This window comes from Propithecus coquereli, unplaced genomic scaffold (assembly GCF_000956105.1).
Source record: "Propithecus coquereli isolate 6110/MARCELLA unplaced genomic scaffold, Pcoq_1.0 Scaffold816, whole genome shotgun sequence".
Lineage (NCBI taxonomy): Eukaryota > Metazoa > Chordata > Mammalia > Primates > Indriidae > Propithecus > Propithecus coquereli.
The window spans coordinates 59,568-78,891 of NW_012154352.1; the positions used below are offsets into that span (position 1 = coordinate 59,568).

Here is a 19,324-nt window from a genome sequence, read left to right on the forward strand (position 1 = left end):
CGCTATTCCGTAGAGACACTTGGATGACAGTGCCTCGAGAGAAGACAATGCTGCTGTCAAAACGAGGCATCAGGAAAGGGTTCTCATAAATCACAAACACAAACACAACCTTAAATGGGAAGATCCCTAAACTCGTCTATAAATTCATTGCAGGACAAATAAAAGTGCCAGCAGGGTACCTATGCAACTCGACAAGAAGATTGTAGAGTGTATCTGGAAAAGAATACTGGCAGCAAATGTATGAAATTTGCGTGAATGTCGCTAGGTATTGACAGGTAACATGCAAAGTAGTTGCTTTTATTATGGTTTCAATGTGTGTGTCCCCTCAACATTAATATGTAGAAATCCTAACCCCTAAGGTGATGTTGTTAGGAAGTGGGGCTTTGGAGAGGCGATTAGGTGGAGGGTGGAGTCCTCAAGAATGGGATTAGCGCCCTCATAAAAGAGACCCCAGAGATCTCTCACTCCTCCAACCACGTGAGGACACAGCAAGAAGGTGCCACCTATGACCCAGAAAGCATGTCCTTACCAGATACCAAATGTCCTGGCTCCTAGACCTTGGACTTTCCAGATTGTAGAGTTGTGATAAATAAATTTCTGTCGTTTAAAATTATCCAGGTTGTTGCATCTTGTTGTAGCAGCCTGAACATACTAAGGCAATCGGTCAGGGATTTTTCTCATCTTTCTTTCAAGCGAGCATTTTCAATAGCGGTAAATTAATGTGGATAAAAAGAAAGAAAACATGTTTTGGAGTCAAAGAGACAAGATTAACACTTCTAATGTACTTCTTCCTATATCTGGGACAGAGGCCAGTCTTAAGCTCCCTAAGCTTTTGATCCATCGTATACTCACTCATTGTTATCTCAGGTTTGTGAAGACAAAACGAGACCATGCATGTTCAGGCGACACGTTGGGTCCGACAAGAAGGAGTCAGTCAGTAAATGTTTGTTCATGTTCTCATTGCATCATATTCTTTATGATTCTCCAAAGCAGGTCAAATAATGTGTTTTCCTGCAATGGATTTGGTAGAAAACTTTTTAAGACCATGTTAATCAAGTACCTACTTGATGCCAATCACCATGTTAGGAATACAACGAGAAACTAAACCGACACCGCGCCTGCTCTCACGGCGCCGCCACAGCGTAGTGTGTGCGTGGGTGCTTACAAGAATTGGCTTGAACAGGTAATAAAACAACTATTAATAGTAATTTCAGAGAAAGCATTTGTCTTGGCTCATCCTGGACTAAACGCAGCTTCAGAATCACCCGGAGAAATGGATATTAGATTAGAATCAGAGAGTGGGCTGTGAGAAAGTGACCTTCCTGGGACTCGTTAAGGGTTAGGAAGATACCGACTTTGTCCTCGCCCCCATGAGGAGTGAGTCTCTTTGGCGTTGACCTTGGCTCAGAGAAGAGAAGGGTCTGAGATGTCTCTACGTATTTTCTGTTAAGGTCCTACTTTTTCTTTTAGCACAAATGTTTCCCACATAGTGGGGCACAACCCCAGTGTTCAAGGGCCATAGTATGTCATGGGTGGAGATTCTTGTATTTGGGAGGAAAAAACCCCGTGAGGACTGTGTGAGTTATCTATGGCTGCATAACAAATTGCCAGGCTACTCTACAAGTCTGACTTTGCTTAGTAATCCGTGTTTAAGAATCCAAAGGGAAACAAACAATTCACACCAGTGAGCAGCTGATCCCTGTTTAAAGAAGAAAACAATAATCCCTCAGCGAATTCAACTGAAGCAATGTCATGGGTGTCCAAACCAGGCAATCAGTAGAATTTGTCTGAACCCGCCACCTCCAACCCTGCCCCAAGGCTGTTAGTGCCCATCGCTTGAAGCCCCTGGACACATCAGAGAAGAACAGGGTTAGAATCTTGGCTGGCATTAAAGGGCCCAGGGGGACACCTGCCTGCACAACCTGGCAAACTCCACTGCCATAACAATCCCCAGGAAGCCAATTCCAAGTTTTCTTAGTGAACAAGCTGTGGGATTTTCAGTGACTCCTGCGGGCTCATTAAAAGTTGACACACAATTCCCATCTCCCCTTCATTTGTGTAAATTTAAAAGTCCCTGAGGATCAGCCACAGAGCTGCAGGCGGATGAGGTTTGATTCATAACTGAGAACTAAGGTGGAGACAGAATCACAGTCACCCCACTCTGGAGGAATGGTCCCCTGATAGTTTCCCCCTTAGCCTCAGGCCAAACTTAGGTGTTTGAAAAGCAGCAAGAGACGTAGGTAGGAATTGGAGGTGGCCCTTTCTTTTCCCAAGACACAAGAATCGCAGAGCTTCAAACAGCCAAATGCTACAGAAAGCACCGTTGCACCTTGGACAGCGGAGCCACGGAATGCAAAGCACTTGGTGCCACGCGTGGTGTCTGTGACATGCCATGCTGCCGGCACGGATGGAGGTGAAGGTCTCCAGCGCTCTGAGGGAGGCTGAGGCTTCTACTTCCTCCATCATAACACTTGCCCTACTCTGCTATGTAAATTACTTGGTCAACACCTGCCCTCTTGCCCCACTGAACTGGTAGCCCTAAGAGGACAGGACCACACTGCACTTGCTCAGCATTGTGCTCCTGATGCCTGGTCCCTAATAGGTGCTCAATAAATACTTGCTGAGAAACAAGCAAATGACTGTCATTACAACCCTATGGAGAGTCTGCAAATTGCAAAATCCTTCTGAAATATGGGTGACTATTCTGTAATTTATTTGAAATTGACTTTTCAGGTGTGATTGACATCACAAGAACTCATCTGCCCTTGGTCACGTGTCATAGGCGGTATCCTCTGTGTACATGAGTGCCATCTCAGGGCTGTTGGGATTATGGGGGAAGGTCTTTTGAGATCCAACGCCTGCCTGTCTTTTTAGGCCGCTTGAGCCACTCCCTACCCCTTGCTGCCCAAGCTCCCTGTCATATCTGCCTTTTCCTGTTATTCGGATGACCAATCATCATCCCACCTCAGGTCCTTGGCACATGCTCTTCCCACTGCTTGGTGCATCCTTTCTTCTGTCTCTGCCCCTGGAGCAGAAAGTCTCAGCTGAAATGTCACCCCCCCATGAAGTCCTCCCCCATCAGCCTGCCCTGCTTTCAAAGGATTAGTTTGTCCATTCTCACGGCCACTGCCGTCCCCTCCTCATACTCCTCACACTGTCTGAAATTCAGCTGTTCCTCATCCACCTTCTCCCCTCCACTGTAAAGTCCACAGGAACAGGCACCACGTCTGTCCCGTCCACTGTGGCCTCCCCAGCTCCTGGCTCAGGGATGGGCTCAGATGCCCCAGACACATCTGTTGAACGTGTGGTAGTTGGGGCAGGATTTCCTCCAAGCTGGAGATAAGGGTTATCTTGTACACAGTCTTTAGGTACCGAGGCTGGTCACTTTTTTCTTTTATCATATTAAGCAGCTGGTGCAGCTGTTCTGACGTGTCCCTGTTACCAAAGAGCAAATCAGGCATGAGGTTTCCTGCCTCTGTTTATTGGCAGGCAGCTGCTTATCTCAGAAAGACGAGACCTCTTGAGCAAGACGTTGACCATGGCATTGAAGAGCCCTTCAACCCAACCCAAACTTCCAGGCTCTAGTGGAAATATTATCCGAGAAATATTTATGGTCTCTGCACTCTGCGCTACAGAGGAAAGGTGATGGGACCCAGATTCCACCCTAAGAGCTCCTCGACAAGGCGGGGAGACAGACCCGCGCAGAAGTCATTCAGATACCAGGACATAAACACAAGGAAGGAGGGGCAGGCCCCTGTCTGAAACCCCTCCAGGTAAACAGATCCAGAAAGAGAATCCGTCTGCAAATAAATCACCACGAACCCTGAAGAGCATCTGCCTGGCTTCATGCACCGAAGATCAGGCTGAAGAAACAGGGAAAGGGCCGCCCCTTCCCAGCTCCAGGGCAGGTGCAGGGAGGGAAGGGGCGAAGGTCTCTCCCCGGAGCTCGGTCTGCCCGTCCCCTCCCTGCAGCCCTGAGCGCAGGTTCCGGTGCACAGCGAGGGGGGCGCATGTCTGGGGACTGAAACGACCTCAACTCGTGTTTATCCGTCTTCCCTGGTGAAGCCACTGGGCGACCCAGAAGCGCGGGGCCCTGCCCGGGAGAGACGCCGAGCAGAGCTCCGGGGCTGCGGTCCAAGGGGCTTCGCCCACTCGCCGCGGTTCCTGCAGGGGCCGCGCACTGCTCGTAACGCAGCGGGCGCTGAGCGAACACTGTGGGACAAATGAGCGAACGGTGACGCGGTTCAAGGAGAATCTAAAGTGAGGGCAGAGGGAGGCGAGCTCACGCTGAGCAAAGCCCTGCTGTGCCCCAGGACGCTCCTAGCGGATGCGTCTCTCACCCAATAACGGGGCTCCACTTTACAAAAGAGAAAGTGAGGTCCAGAGAGGCCAAGCTCCTGGCCCCAGGTCACAGCGCCCCCGCCAGGCGGGGCGTCGGGATGCAGCTGAACTGTAACCTGGGCCCCTCCAGCCTGTTGTCCCCTGGCTCACAACTCACCTTGAGTCCTGGGAACCCAGCCCAGTGTCCTCATCTCTCTGGCCACCGAGAAGGAGCAATAACAGGTCTTTCTCCGAGTCCTAGCTCCATCTCTTGTCTGAACATCTGTCCCTCTGATGTCCCTTCCTGGTTTCGGCTGTGCCAAAGAAATATCTCAGAGACATCTGCGGGTCCACCCCAATTCCTCCAAATCCTGGGTTTTCTGCTGTCCTGGGAGGCTAGAGCTTCAAAGACAGTGTTGGCTGGACCCTCAGTCCAGGCTGCCATCTGACCCTGCCAAGCTAGAGGCCCAGCCCCTTCCTGGCCTCTCCTTCCAGCCCCCGCCATCCCCAGCCAGGCCCCAGGGATGGTGCCAAGGTGCCTCCAAAGCCCTTCACAGTCTCCCCTGTCCTGGTGCCTCTGCTCATGCTGGCTCCTCTGCCCGGGCGCCCTTCCTCGCGCTGTGTGCCCGGGACTCTTGCTCATTCCTCAAAGCTCAGTGCAAATGCCACCTGCTCATTTGCTCACCTGCCTTGCAGGATCTCAGGGCTTCCTGGAAGAGGTGACATGAGACCTGAGTCGTTTGACTGAGGCAGACGGGAGTGGGGAGTGAGGCGTGAGGGACCTGGGGTAAGACAGAGGTTGGCACAGACGAGACACTTACAATGCTCCTGTCCCACTTTAGCCTGGAGATTAAAAGGGGAGAGAGGGTGTTGGAAGTGGGGGAGGGAGCCGAGAGAAGAGATTGGAGAAACTAACAAGGACCAGCCTGCACAGAACCTTCTAGGTCTCGGTAAGGCATCCGGGCAGCAGGGAGCCTTGGCTGGTTCTAAGCAGCGGGCGCATGTCATATGGTTTGTTTAGCAGGATCCTTCTGGTGCTGTACAGGAGACAGGCTGCAGGGGTGAGGGATGAAGCAGGTGGGGGGCAGAGGGTCCCCCAGAAATTGATTTCCATCTGGGACCTCAGCATGTGAAATCATTCACACATGTGTTCTTTTCAGATGTAATCAGTCAAGACCATCTTGGGTTCCGGGACCACAATAAACCCAGTGACTAATGTCCTTGTTAGAAACAGAGACGACAAACGGAGATGCAGAGAAGAAGGACATGTGAAGACAGAGGCAAATATTGGGGCGATAATGTCTATAACCAAGGAACTGCCAAAGACCGCCACTGGCCACCAGCAGCCGGGGGAAAGGAATGGAACGAATTCTCCCTCAAAGCCCCCAGAGGGAAGAAACCCTGCCAACACCTATTTCTGGTGTTTGGAACACAACGCATAAACTTCTGCTTATTTTTTTGTTGAGAGACGAGGGTCTTGGTATATTGTCCAGGCTGGCCTCGAACTCCTGAGCTCAAGGTATCCTCCCACCTCAGCCTCTGGGGTAGCTGGGACTACAGTGTGTCCTTTTGTGCCTGGTTAAATCTCTGCTTTTTTTGGTAAGCCTTCTAGTTTGTGGTAGTTTGTCGTGGGAGCCCCAGAGAACTAGTGCAGAGACTGACGCTGTCTCCCAGGTTAGAAGCCTCTGCAGGGGGCTGGGGTTCTCGGCGATGAGGAGTAAGGCGGTTGGGGGAGGGGCTGGACTCTGAGTCTCATTTTGGCCCCAAAGCCAGGCGAGCCTGGAGCACGCGGGAATCCCACCCCAAGTTGAAGGCTGAAGGGCCTGGCCTGGGGCTCTTTCCCGCTTCCCTCTGCAGTTCTTCAGCCCTGGACAGCCTGGGTCCTGGGCGGGGTCTCCCTAGTCCTACTCCCGCTGCCCGTCACCTTCCTCAGCGCCAGGCAGCAGAGGAGTCCCTGCCACCCTTACCAACTTCCTCCGGAAGCGGGACCCCCGACTTCCCTGCCCATGTGGGCCACGTCTGCTCCTGGAGCCTGCGCTGTTCCCCCAGGGATGTGCAGGGGCGGCCGCCGGGCAGTGCGGATGGAGCCCGGGCTGTGGGATGGGGCGTCCGCTCGCTGGTACCTCCCAGCCAGGGAAGGAGCCCGGGCTTTGCGAGAAGGGGGGACGGGTCTCCTTTTGTTCCTTTTCTGACCCAGGACCTGTTCCAGTGGTGGGCCAGTGTTCCCAGGGACAGACTGTCACTCCCGTCACCCTAACTGTCCCCTTTGGGAGCTCAGAGGACCCCAGTTGCGACCCGGGCACAGAGCCGTGAGGGAAGGTTTCGGGGCTGCGTGGATGGATGTGCGCTGATCCCAGGGGCACCCAACTCGCCCCGAAGGCTTCCCAACGTCCCCGAATGCTCCCTCAGGTCCCCGCAGCCTCCTGGGGCCCGAGCTCAGCCCCACCCGCATCCAGCACTGACGGGCCCCGAGATTATGTGGAACGCGCCGCTGGAGCAGACAGGGATAAAGGTAGGGCGCGGCCTTCCTCTCTGCCCGCTGTCCGAGCTCACTGTGCGGGCGAGCGGCCCGGGGTTCCTGCGCTCCCCACGAAGGGCAGCCCCCATGGCTGCGAGAGAGGCGACTGCACGCCCCAGGCTGCCTTCCTGGAAGAGGCGATGCGAGCGGGATCTGGGGAAGGGCTGAGGGTAACCCGAATGTTGGGGGGTGGATCTGGGACCTAGAACCGGCCCGGTGAGGTGCAAGACGAGTTGAGCCTCGGGGGTGGCTCCATATTACCGAGTCCTGTACCTACGATTGCCGTGCGCTTGTCGCCGCAGATCACGGAGTGAAAGTTGCATGTGAGGGACACGGGCGTTTACCCAGCACCTGCGTGTTCCCGCAGGTACCGTGGTACTGTGAGTGTGCACGTCCGCGTGCGCTGCAGGTGTGCACGGGGCCGGGACTCTGCAGGCGGGTGCCCATCTCTGGGGGCGGGGTCTCGTCTCTGTGCGAGGGCCTGTAAGGGCGCGGGTCTAAACGCAGCTGGTGCATATGCCTGCCGCTTGTGTGCACGATTCGTGCTAGTGACCGAGCCTGCAGCACCTGAGCATGTGGGGACAGGTGGCAGGTGGACGCAGGTATGTGAAGAGGCGCGTGGGGGACACCGTGGGCACCTGTGTCCCATGTGTGGGGACAGAGGCTGCGCATCCCTGAACAGAGCTTTCCTGAGCAGCCCCCCCTCTGCTCTCAGAATACGGGGTTCAGGAGCAGGGGCAGGAAGACTGAGCTGGGCAGCCCGTGGGTTTTCCCTCCCTGAGCTCTGGGCTGCCCTTGAACACTCGGAGACCCTTTCTCTCACTTGCCCAGGCCGGGCTGGGCTGTGAACACAGCGGGGAGACAGGGAGAGGTGGAGGAGGGCCGAGGGAGGTCCAGAGTGCTTTCAAAAGAATTGAGATAAAATTCTCAAAATGCAGAATTAACCATTTTTTTACTGAAAGTGCATGACTCACTGGCGTTAAGTACATTCAGAAATATTGCGCAACCACCATCCCTGCCTAGTTTCCAGATATTTTCATCAACCCCAAAGGAAACCCGTCCCCATCAGCAGTCACTCCCCACTCCCCTCCCCCGCCCCTGGCAGCCTCTAATCTGCTTTCCGTCTGCATGAATTTGCCTGTTCTGTGTGTTTTATACAAATGGAATCAGAACATGCGTGACCTCTCGTGTCTGGCTTCGTTACTCAGCACGTTTTCAAAGTTCATCCTCCTGTAGCAGGAATCAGTGCTTCATTCTTTCTTTTTAGATTCATGTTAAATTTACTAACAAAACATTTACCATTAATCATTTTAAAGTGCGCGATTCAGTGGCAGTTAGCACATTGCAGTGTTGGGCACCCACCACCTCTATCTAGTCCCAAGACACTTTCACCATTCTGAAAGGAACCCTCACGCGCATTAGGCAGCCACTCCCCTTCCATCCTACCCGCGTTCCCTGACAGCCACTGACGTGCTTTCTTTCTCTGTGGATTAACCCATCCTGAACACGTCATACAGCGGATCATACAACAGGCCGCCTTTGGGGTCTGGCTTCATTCACTTGGCGCGATGTCTTCGAGGTTCACCCACGGTGCAGCCTGGACCAGGGCTTCGTGCCTGTGCGTGGCTGCGTCATATTCCGTGCATGGACCTCATTCTGTGTGTGCACTCATCCATTGGTCCATCTTGCATTTCAACATACATTTTGTATGTTGCACCCACCCTGTTTGCAGCCCAGAGAGAAAGAGAGGCGGAGAGAAGCCGTGGTAGAGGGTAGGGCTCCTGCTGGAGCAGGCGCAGGGAGGAGAGCGGCCCTCGCTGAGATCTGAGGCAGATCTGACTCTGGCCGCTCTGGGAAGGAGGCGAGTGAAGCTGTGGCTGAGAGCTGTGGTCTCTGTGTTCCTAGGAGGCTGGGGATCAGAGGATTGGGGCACGGGTCAAAGAGAAGGGGAGACATTCAGAGAAGAGCATTGACAAGCGAGCAGAGGTAGACCGCCCAGCTGGGGTCAGAGACCGACTCTGTGCTGATGCCGATTAGCACCTCATCCTTCTGAGGCACTTGCAGGAGTCAGAGCCGACAACAGCAGCAGTGAAGTGCTTCATGGGCGACACCTCAGTTAAGCAACACAGTGGCCTGTGATATAAAATTATTGCTCCATTTTCCAGGTGAGCAATGAGACCCAGAGCGGGGAAGCAGCCCGCCCTGGGTGTCTCAGGTGGTAAACAGTGGTGCTGACACTGAAACAGAGCCCATGTGCTTTCCATGCCGCAGGAGGGGATGACTTCCAGCTGAAGCTGCCAACTGAGGAGTAGCTTCAAACTCAGGCAAGATTTGGACCCATAAAGTTGGGAGAAACGTAGAAAGCCCAGCATGAACAAAGGCAGGAAAGCATGGCATGGGGGATGGGGTGGGGCATGGAGCTAACAATAGTAATAATAACAATGGTGTAGTAATTATTATCAGTATTTCTTTACTGAATTCCTACTACATGCCAGGAGCTGTGTGAAGCACTTAAGATACATGATCTTTTTAAAATCTCAACACAATATTAATGCCTTTTTGCAACTGGACGTATCTTGGCTTGGACAGGTGTGGGAGACTCTCAGGTGTGCTCCCAGGTAGGACTCACTGGGCACTCTGTGCTTCTAACCACTGGATCTTCCTCCCTCTCTCTCCCCGCTAGGTGTGGCCACCATGCCGGGGCTAAACCGCACCTCCACGTCTGAATTCATCCTCGTCGGCTTCTCCACCTTCCCGCAGCAGCTCCTGCCCATCTTCTTCCTGCTCTTCCTGCTGATGTAGCTGTTCACGCTGCTGGGCAGCCTGCTCATCATGGCCACCATCTGGAGTGAGCGCAGCCTCCACACGCCCATGTACCTCTTCCTGTGCGCCCTGTCCATCTCCGAGGTCCTGTACACTGTGGCCATCATCCCACGCATGGTGGCTGACCTGCTGTCGGCCCACTGCTCCATCACCCTCCCGGCCTGTGCCAGCCAGATGTTCTCTTCCTTCACATTTGGCTTCACCCACTCCTTCCTGCTCACCGTCATGGGCTACGACCGCTACGTGGCCATCTGCCAACCCCTGCGCTACCACGTGCTCATGAGCCCCCATGGCTGTGCCTGCCTGGTGGGCTGGTCCTGGGCTGGTGGCTTCATGGTGGGGATGGTGGTGACCACGGCCATTTTCCAACTCACCTTCTGTGGATCCCATGAGATACAGCATTTCTTAGGTCATGTACCACCTCTGTTAAAGCTGGCCTGTGGACACCATGTACCAGCTGTGGCCCTGGGCGTGGGCTTGGTGTGCATCACGGCTCAGCTGGGCTGCTTCCTCCTCATCCTCCTCTCCTATGCCTTCATCGTGGCCACCATCTTGAACATCCCATCTGCTGAAGGTCGGCACAAGGCCTTCTCCACCTGTGCATCTCACCTTATTGTGGTCATTGTGCACTATGGCTTTGCCTCTGTCATCTACCTCAAACCCAAGGGTCCCCACTCTCAGGAAGGGGACACCCTGATGGCCACCACCTACACGGTCCTCACACCCTTCCTCAGCCCCATCATCTTCAGCCTCAGGAACAAGGAGCTGAAGGTGGCCCTGAAGAAGACCTTACTCGGGAAACTCCATTCCTCAGACACCTGAGTAGCTAGTGCAGAGGTATTTGTGGAACACGGTAGGGGGACGACCACACTGTTGTCTGCACCGTGGGGTTAATAATGCCTTCCTTCTAACATAGCTGCAAAGATTTGTGTATGACAGCACTCATCACCTAATAGGGTATCAATAAATGTTAAAAAGTTTTTAAAAATTTCTTGAACCCTTCATCTGTGTGTCCTTATCTTAGTTTTATTTTTTCTTGAGCTTTTTTAACAGTTTTACTGAGGCATAATTTACATACCAAACAATTTACCCATTAAAGTGTGCATTTCAATAGTTTTAGTATATTCAGAGTTATGTGGCCATGACCTCAATGAAGTTTAGAACATTTTCATTACCCAAAATGAAAGTTATACCTGTCAGCAGTCTCTCTCTACTTTTCATCTATATAGATTTGCTCATGCTGGACATTTCATATCAGTGGAGTACAAATGGAATCATAGTGTTTTCCACTGGATTCTTTCCTGAGCATTAATGTGTTCAAGATTCTCCCAGGTTGTAGCATGTATCAGTACTCATTCCTTTTTATTGCCAAATAATACTCCATTGTACGGATGTCCTACATTTTTTCGATCCATTCAGCATTGATGGACATTTCAGTGTCTCTAACTTTTGCTATTTTGAATGATGCTGCCATGAACGATTGTGTACAAGTTTTTGTTGCAATATATATTTCCTTTTGCTTGGGCACATACACAAAAGTAGAATCACTGGGTCAAATGGCATCTCTACGTTTAAACTTTTGGGAATTGTCCGACTCTTTCCCAAGGTGTCTGCAGCACTTCACGTTCCCACCAGCAGTGTTACTGGGTTCCAGTTTCTCCACACCCTCTGGAACACTTTGTGTTATCTGTCTTTTGGGTCGTGACCATCTCAGTAGGTGTGCAGTGGTATCTCATTGCGGTTTTTGTTTGCGTTTCTCTGGTGAGCAATGATGTGGAGTGTCTTATCTTGTCCTTGTCGGCCATTTCTATATCTTGGAGAAACATCTATTGAGATACTCTACCTGGTTTTTAGTTGGGTTGTTTGTTTTGTTGTTGTTGAGCTGTAAGAATGCTTTATGTTTTCTAGTTACAACTCCCTCATCAGGTACATGATTTTCAAATATGTTCTCACATATTTGAAAGTCTTTTCACTTTCTTTTTTGTGCTGTTTTGTGGCACAAAAGAATTTAATCTTCATACCATCGAAGTATCTATTGTTTTCTTTTGTCACTCATGCTTTTGGTGTTGTGTCTAAGACATCATTGCTTATTGTAAGATCATGAGCATCTATGTTGACTAAAAACAGTTTTATAGGTTTAGCTCTTCCATTTAGGTCTTTGATCTATTTTGAGTGTCTTTTTGTATATGGTATGGAGTAGGGTCCAAATTTTAATTTGTGATTTCAGTGTAATTTCAATCTCCTTGGAACTGTCCATGTCTGTAAACTTCCATCTGTGACCCATAGCTGTCATTATATAATTCTGTGAGGTGAGGAATTCATCACACACATACACCCAGGTGTATACATTACTCAGATTGAATTAGCAAACACAAACTTTATTGCTGGCTATTAGGTTGTGTCCGGTGCTTCTGTATAGGGATAGTAAAACAAATAATAGTAGCCACTATACTGACTATATGTTGAGCAGTATACTATGTCCCCTAATTTTCATAGATCATTTTTTAATTTCTAAAAACCTGTAAAGGAATATAAAAAGAATATTTATTGTGCCAGCAATATTCTCATTATTATAATTTCTCAGTATTTGTAATTTCTCCCTGGCTCCGAGGGAGATTGGATCATAGGAAGAGACTTGTTTGTGAGCTGAGCATTAGGTATGAGGATGGCGAGGTGGGGGTTGGGGGAGAGAGAGAGAAACAAGATGGCTCTGTTATCAGTAATGTTGGGCTCTTTAGGGGAAGAGAAAGAAGATGATGGCTCAATGCCTGATGGAGAACTTGATTTTATGAACACAGGTGGTAGAGTCAGATTTTAAAAAAGAGTTTCCACAAAATATCGGTTCTAAGGCTTCCCCCTCATCTTCCTTCAAAACCTACAGTAGGAGTATGTTGTTGTCACTAACTTGCTGAGCTGGAGTTCTGTGGCGAATGCATCGATGTTGGATCCCACTGTGGAGAGGGCACAGCAAAGGGTCATCTTCCAGGCAGAGAGTAAAATTCCCTCAAACTGAGACCTGGATCATTGGTGCAGGCAATTAATCAAATACATAGACGGAGAGAAAATACGTAGACGGTATTCCCAGTGTGCAGCTGCCAAAACCCCTAATTCCTCCTGACCTTACTTACGAAGCTGCATCAATTAGCAAAGCAATATCCAGCTCTCTGGGTCAATTGTAACGGAAGATTGGAGCAGAATCCAAAGAAAGACTGGGAGTTGTCAAATGGTCTACATGCCAACACTAATATCTGGGAAAGAAAATGACCCCAAATGGAAATCTTGCCAATAGAAGTTGGATAATTAATAAGAAAAAATGTGTGTTATGCATGAAAGGAGAACAAAACTTTTAAACATCCAAGAACAAATTTTTGAGAAAAGATTTACTGCAGGAAATGGAAGAACATTTTAGACAATTGACTCAGGAAAACAAAAATAAAAGGACCCTACGAAATAAGAAATCAAACAATGAATTTTGATGAAAAGCACGTGGCAGGGTAGAGAAAGGAATTTGAAGAGAAAAACGATGCAACTGCAGACATCAAGAACTGAACCAGACATAACATAGATGCACGAAGAAAAATTTGATCACTTTTCATTTCAAGATCGTGCACAGCAAGGGTTAAAAGAGAAATGACAGGCTGGGAGATTTGTTTGTATTTTTTGAGACAGAGTCTCACTCTGTTGCCCAGTGCAGTGGCCTCATCATAGCTCACTGCAACCTCAAACTCCTGGGCTCAAGCGATCCTCTTGCCTCAGCCTCCCGAGTAGCTGGAACTACAGGTGGGCACCACCAGGTTTGGCTACGTTTTCTATTTTTTGTAGAGATGGGGTCTCCCTCTTGCTCAGGTTGGTCTTGAACTGCTGGCCTCAAGGGATCCTCCTGCCTCGGCCTCCCAGAGTGCTAGGATTACAGGCCTGAGCCACAGTGCCTGGCTGGGAGATCTTTTCAATGCACGTAAGAGGAGTCCCGATGTTATGAGGCCCTAGTTCTTCTTGAAGAGATTCAGCCTCCCAGACCAAGAGCCAACGAGTGTCATAGGAGAAAGTGGAAAGAACTTTGAAAAGAGAGTTCAAGAGGGCGTGGTAGGTTGGGCGGTCATGAGTGGGAGCTGTGCAGTGCGCTGGCAGGATTCAATCTCCTGGGGTCAATTCAGTCCCCAGATCTTTCCTATTTCCTTCCGCTTCTCTCTCATTTCCTCCCCAAGTACTGGATGGGGTTCAGGCAGAACTGGGTCTTCCCACCCACCTACCATCCCTGGAGCCCTTTAGACTCAACATTCTCTTCTTTATTCAACTCGTCACAGAGACCTCCCCATGAAGCAGAAGGTGGGACTGAGGGAGAGATGGCTACTCACAGGAGTAGGTACAGTAGAAATATTAGCTGCCTGCTCGTTTCGGTTTCCTGTGCTTTTAAGATTGTCTTGATCATACATAAATGTTCACAGCAGAACTATTCATAATAGGCAAAGCATGGAGACAATCCAAATGTCCATCAACGGAAGACTGGATAGTCAAGATGTGGTATAGCAATGCAATCGAGCGTCACTTGGCCATAGGAAGGAAGGCAGCGCTGATATAAATGGTAACATCGATGAACCTGGAAACATTACGCTAGTGAAATAAGCTGGCCATAGAAACTTGGATATTATATGATTCCATTGAAATGAAATGTCCAGAACAGGCCAATCCACAGGGACAGAAAGCAGATTAGTGGTTGCCTAAGGTAGGGGAGGGAAACTGGGGGTGTCTGCTAATGTGCGTGAAGTTATTTTTAGAGATAATGAAATGTTCTAAAATGTATTTCCGTGATGACTATACAACTCTGTGACTATACTGTCAATGGAAAAGAACCCAAACTCTGCAAAATAATTCAAAGAGGTTTATTCTGAGCCGAATATGTGTGACCCTGGCCCACAGAGCCACGCCCAAGAAGCCTTGAGCAAGCGGTCTCGCCATGGCCAGGTTACAGTTTGGTTTCATTCATTTTAAGGAAAGGAATTACATGTAAAATCATAAATGAATATGTACATTTCTTTGGCCCAAAAAAGTAGGACATCTTGAAGTGAGGGCTTGCTGGTTATAGGTGGGTTTAATGTTTCTCTGATTTGTAATTGGTTAAAGAAATGAAGCTCTGTCTAAAGGCTTGGAGTGTTTTAAGTTAAGGAAGGCCGTTTCTGAATCAGAGAAATTGACATGTACTGACGTATACTGAATTCAGGTGACCCATTAAGTAAATTGCTGACCTGCAGGTGTGGGTTAACCTTTGTCTTTCATGGACTTAGGCCTGGAATGATTTCGTATCTGATTGTTACAAAGAGTAAGTTCTGAGGAGTGAGAGCACAACCAGGAGTGTCTGACCTCTGTTTCCCTTGGCCGCAACTCAGCTTTAAGGTCTTTCTGGTTCCCTTGGCCAAGGGGGTCCATTCAGTCAGCTGGGAACTTAAGATTGTATCTTAGTTTACAATACTAAGAAGCACTGAACTGTGTATTTCACATGCATGAATTTTTCGGCATATCAATTGTATCTGAATAAAGGTTTTTTTTTAAAAAAGAGAATTTCAGGTGTTTCTGGATCAATAAATCGAATACTGACATCTGAAAAGAAAAAAGACTGGCTCAAGCCCAATTTGGTATTAATACATACCACTTGTACTTGGTCAGCAGTTGGGCTGTGTGCCCTGTGGGCTTGGGAACAGAGCTCACCTCGTCCAGGATGAGCAGGTTGGCCTGCGTCCCTGCCGATGCTCAGTAGTGAGAGAGGAGTTACCGCTCACGTGGAGGATAGTTATTTATTTCTCTAATATGTTAAACACTTCTGTTGCAAATCCCCTGTGGGGTCCTACAAGGTTTCTACACAGCATCCTGATTTTCCACAGCCACTGGTTCTGTCGGATCTGTTGGAATTTTTGCTGTGTCACCCGGGCTGCAGTGCAGTGGCACCATCATAGCTCCCTGCAGCCCAAACTCCTGGGCTAAAGTGACCATCCTGCCTCAGACTCCTGAGTAGCTGGGACCACAGGCACCTGCCACCCTCCCCAGCTAATTTTTCAGGTTTTTGTAGAGATAGGGTCTCACTGTGTTGCCCTGGCTGCTCTTCAACCCCTGGCCTGAAGTGATAACTCTGGCCTCTTGCCTCAGTCTCCCAACATGCTGGGATTCCAGGCTTGAGCCATTTCACCTGGTCCCTGGGTCTGTTGGGTTTTATGCTGAGTTGGTGAGCTGCTTACCCCTGGCCACTCAGTCCAGGCTGGTGTTGTTCCTCCCAGGTAGTCGTGAGTGTGTGCGCGCCTGTGTGTGCGTCTGTGTGTGTTTGTGTGTTTGCATGTGTATGTGTGTGTGTGTTCCTCTAAGGGAGATCACACAGATCCAACACCTACAACAGCCACCACATACTTACTCTGCAGCCCTGCCTTCTGGTTTGTGACACCCAGTGCTTCACTCACGACGTTCAGAGCAGGTGGCTCCGGGGCTGCAAGGCTTGTTGGGAGACACACGAGGAAGGGCTGGGGAACCAGGAGGCAGCCTCGGCACAAGCTCCCTGAACTCCTGAGTGATGAGGTAAAAGGCAGCGGGCCCTCATTATTCATGGATTTTGTGTTTGCAAATGTGTCTGGTGGTTAAAATGTATTTGTAACCTCAAAACTAATACTTGGGGCATTTTTTTCAGACACTCACAGACATGTGCAGAGTAGCAGAAAATTTGAGTCACCTGATGGGCACCTTTCCCAGCTGAGGTTGGACAAGACACGGATGCTCTGCCTTCTGGCTTCCGCTCTTTCTGTGGACAGGTGGCCTTGTCGAGGTCCGTTTAGTGCCTCATTCTACACATGTTTTGCTCTTTGTTGATGAGTTCAGTGTTTAGAACAGTCTCTGAGCACAGTGCTGAAATGCTGCCTCGTGTGTCTAAGGGCAAGAAGGCCGTGATGTGCCTCATGGAGAAAACATGTGTGTCAGAGGAGCCTCGTTCAGGCGTGGCTGGTAGTTCTGTTGGCCATGGGTTTGATGTGGATGGATTCACAATGTGTATTAAACAAGGTCTCTTGAAACAGAAACACACACAACACGGTTATGCATTGATCCGTTGATGACAATGTTGTGACCAGAGAGTCCCAGGACCCTGACATTGTCCCCAGGAGCAGTGGTTAATTGTTTGCTGACTCAGTGTTCATGTGACTTTCTACAACTTAACTCACATATATCATGAACACTGACTGTATCTGGGTCCTGGAAAGGTTTCAAGGTGAGGTTTTAGGTGGGGATACAAGATATGGCCAAACCCTGTGAACTATCCGCCATCCTGGCCACAGAGGGTGCAGAGATGTCAGAGTGGAGGGAGGCGCAGCGTGAGCAGCTCCCTTTTGCTTCTGACCCCACTGTAATGTCCTTTAGGTTCAAAGTTTCTGCTTAGCTCTGCACCCAGGCCTGCTAATTGCAGGAGATTTAGTTTCTAGTTCCACTCTGGAAGAATGACGATAACCCTCCCCATCTCAACACTAACTCCCCAGGAGATAAGGAAAGTGTGAACGCAAGTAGCAGCGCTGTTCCAGGCATTTATAGCAACATCGGGGCCCAACCTGTGTCCTCCAAAGTTGACTGACCAGGAACAAAGAAGTTTCACAACCTCCCAGCACACTTGTTGACACCTAGATGTCTGTGTCCTCAGTGACCTATTGCAACTCCCCTCCTCGCCCGTCCCCGTAACATAAAAAGGAGCCTAAGGTCACACTAATGTAAAGGTTCTTAGGACCTGAGTCCACTGTCTTCCCGGTTTGCCGGGTCTCTGAGTAAAAGCCACTTTCCTTGCCCTAAGACGTCGTCTCCCAGCTTGCTACTGTCCTGCAGCAAGTGCTGTGAGCTTGGACTCGGTCACACGTCAACATTTACCTCCTTTGCCCGGGTTTTCCTCTTCCCCCTTACCTATGTTTTCAATTTTTTGTACTCTTGAACCTTGAAAAACTGCAAGGCTCACAGGGACAGCTGTCAAAGGTCTGTTCTAGCAGCAGCTGGAGTAAGATTGCACCAACCACCCCGTTCAAGAGGGGTGCAAAGCGGAGCAACCTCCCCAGCATCCGCGTTTACAGCAGTTAAAGTAAAGAAACCACAGCCTCTGTCGGACCAGAGCTATGAAGCTCTCCACACCTGGTTGTTTAGGGGTTTTTAATGTAGGTTTCATTTTGTAGGCATGATTGATTAACTCATTGGCCATTGGTGAATTATTCAATCTCCAGTTCCTCTCCCCTTACCTGATGTCCACAAGGTGGGTTGAAACTTCCAACCCTCTCCAAACTTGGTATTTGAGAAAAAAAAAAATAAAATGAAAGAGTTACAATAAAAAAAAAAAGAAAGAAAGTTCCAACCCTCTGACTATGTCCCCAGGAGCAGTGGTTTAGTATTTGCTGACAGTTTTTCTGGTGACAAGATCGGTCCAGCGTCCACCCTGAAGCTATCTAGAGACCCCCAGCCACCAGTCATCTCATTCTCATACAGAAGACACTGTTGTCACTCTGCAGATTCCACGAGTCTTAGATGCTCTTGTGTCAGGAACCCAGGGACTGTCATCCCAAATGGGAGACTGAGGCAGAATCTCATTCAGTTGAGGTTTATTAAGCTGGAGACCTTGAGGGCGCAGCCAGGAAGACACAAATGACAAGAGTCAGGCGGGTGTGGCCTGTGCTCTGAGAGAGGTTTCAGGAGGCTCAGTGTTTATGCATCTTTTTTAAATGGGGAGAATATGCAGGAAATAGGGGGTAGCTGTTGAGGTAGACAGTCACAATTTATGATTTCAATTCGTGCCCAGTGAAGCTATGCCATACCTAAGATAAGGCGAACATCTGAAGAAGGAGTAAAGGACAGGTTACTTAAGTAGAACAACAGTCCCCAACTTGTTTCGCAGAAGGGACCAGGTTCGTGGAAGACAAGTTTTCCATGGCTGTGTGGGCGGGGGTTGGGCTAACTCAAGGTCAACCTCGATCCATCGCACGCACAGTTTACAGTGGGGTTCCCACTCCTAGGAGTCTCTAACGCTGCTGCTGACCTGACAGGAGGGGGAGCTCAGGCGGTGATGCGAGCGATGGGGAGCGGCTGCAAGTACAGGTGCAGCTCCAGGTGCTCCCTAGCTGCTCACCTCGTGCTGCACGGCCGTGCTGCTAACAGGGGTTGGGGACCTCGGATTAGCAGTCTCAGAGCCTGGTGGAGGAACGGTCAATCTCATCCTCTCTTCACCTGGAAGCAAATGCGTCATCGATGTCATCGACATTGCAGTGTGAAACTTAACACATTCTAGTTCCCCGAAGAAAGGGCTGCAGAGCTAAGGTTACGGCTGACATCTCTTGTTCATGGGAGGACGCATGTCTTGAGAGGCTCAGGGGCTAAACGAAGAACTTACTGATGAACAGTTTGTGAGGACCGTCATCCAGAGACGCGTGAGGCCTTGTGGGTTTTTTTGTAGGGGTCTGGCCAATGTAAAATAGCTGAACAGCATGTTGGGAAGCGACAGGCGTGTATTTGGGAAAGGACAGCAGTGTCACATGACTCAATGTCCAGAGTTAACTTTCCCTTTGGCATAACAAGTTTGGAGGGTCCTATCATTGCTTCTATTTTATTTTTACAGAACTGAGAACTAAAATAAAATCTTAAGCTCCCCAGATGACTGAATGGACCCCA

The 19,324-nt window shown here is 49.7% G+C and overlaps 1 pseudogene; it reads left to right on the forward strand.

Moving 5' to 3' along the window:
- The first annotated feature begins 9,532 nt into the window (after positions 1 to 9,532).
- Positions 9,533 to 10,483, forward strand: LOC105825738 (annotated as a pseudogene).
- Positions 10,484 to 19,324: the final 8,841 nt, after the last annotated feature.